Below are 1,906 nucleotides of genomic sequence, written 5' to 3'. Positions count from 1 at the left end.
CCGCTGAGCCTGCGCGTCCAGAGCCTGTGCTCCGCAACGGGAGAGGCCACAACGGTGAGAGGCCCGCGTACCGCAAAAACAAAAAACAACAAAAAAAGAATTATTCCATCACCCCACCTCAAATCAACATGAAACGGAATGCACACACAAGCCGTTCCGTGGCCCCGACCTCAGTGGACGGGCAGTGCCCATGGCGTTCCCCACTAGCCGTCCAGGCCCAGCCGACTCCTCTGTGCTGAGGTCCTCAATGCCACAATTCTCTTGAACAGATCCTCTCCTTTCTGTCCCCTCGTCCAGTTCCCTGTGTCCGACCCTGCCTCTCCCCAACACAAACAATGACAACAGCCCACGGTGGGGTCCCCCGGCTGGAGCTTCTCCCCGTCCAGTCCACAGTTCTGCACTGACCTGTGCAAAGCAGATGGGGGGACTGCCCTCCTCAACATGTCCGGGGGCTCCTACTGGTGACATCCAAGTCCCCTGTTGCCTCTCCTGCGTCCCCTCCTAACACCCTCCTCCCACCTGGGCTCTGCTGCTCGAAGAATTCACCTTTCAGCTCCTTTCTGGAACTGACCTCAGGTGCCGGGAAAGGTTTCTGACTCTTCCCGTCAGAGGCAGCTGCTCCCTCCCGTCTGAGCTCCAGGGGGACTTTGCTAACATTCACTCCAGGCCGTCTGACCTCTAGCACGCTGGCCCCTGCACGTCCTACACATGAATCTGTCTCCCTTGCCTCCTCATCAGACACCCTCCAAGGTCAAGGACGGCATCTCTGTGACGCCCAAACAGGGCCTTGCGCACGGAGGAGCCCGCTGTAACGGGACGGTATGCTATAAAATGCATAGATAATCCACCTCAAATTTTTAACGCCAGATGGCCCAGCAGTTCATTCATTCCTGGTGGCGATGGGGCGGGGGCTCTGGGGGGGACACGCACACTGTCACATCTGTTGCTACACAGCAGCTCATGGGAGGAAGTCTGCGAAGAAGAGTTGGGACCTAACTGGAGTCGTCCAGCATCCCCGCGCATCCTTCCCCATCCCCTGCCTGGCCCCACCGCCTCCTTCAAGGCCAGGCTTCACGCCCACCCTTCTCCGTGTATCCTTCCCCACCTCTCTCAGTGCACGAGGGATCTCGCCCGCCTTCTGAGCTCCTGACTCCTGATTTAGGACAACTAATCTGCTGAGTCAGGTACCGTCTGGTGTCGCCTTTCGTACTGAACTTACATCTGTGTCTGGCTTAACAGGTAGGTTTTGCCGATGCAGGAAGGTGGGGAAGAGCTGGGATTTGGATTCCAGGCTCTGCTCCTTTCATCTGGACAGTCTGACCCTCCCTCTCCAGGGTCAAACCCTCCCCTGTGGCTCCCTGGGAACCTGAGTTGGTCAGAAAAGCCACTCTTTGGGCTAAGGCACGCGGCCCAGCATCTCAGGGAGCTAACACCATTTGAGGGCCTGGTGGCCAGTCCCTGATAGTAGGTAGGCCCTCCAAGGGCAGGCTCCCCGCAACATGCCCGCTGTGCACAGATGGCAGAACCCCTCTTTCCTAGAAGGCAGGGGAACCGCGGCGGCAGGCTCCTCCCCAGATAAAATACCCCTGGTCCTGTCTCCTCCCAGAGACAGACAGCAGCGGGGAGCGGGGGCCAAGCGGGGGTCAAGCGGGGATGAGGACCGCCTGGGGCTCTGGGCGCCTCTTCAACCGGCCACCAGACCCCTGAGACGGTTGCCGTTCTTGGCTCATGAACAAAGAAACCGAGCGACTTACGGAGAGGGACAGGCTGGGCTCCCAAGGGAGGCAGGGCCGTGTCCCAGCCCTGGGGACTTTTCCTCCAAGGACCCAGCTGGGAAGCCCCCCGCCCCCGCCTCCGCCTCCGCCCCAAATCGTCGGCCACCGTCTCCGCCCCAGGAGCCTGCCCC

Source organism: Monodon monoceros, unplaced genomic scaffold (genome assembly GCF_005190385.1).
Source record: "Monodon monoceros isolate NGI ecotype Baffin Bay Population unplaced genomic scaffold, NGI_Narwhal_1 Super_Scaffold_18, whole genome shotgun sequence".
Lineage (NCBI taxonomy): Eukaryota > Metazoa > Chordata > Mammalia > Artiodactyla > Monodontidae > Monodon > Monodon monoceros.
This window is presented reverse-complemented; position numbering follows the sequence as displayed.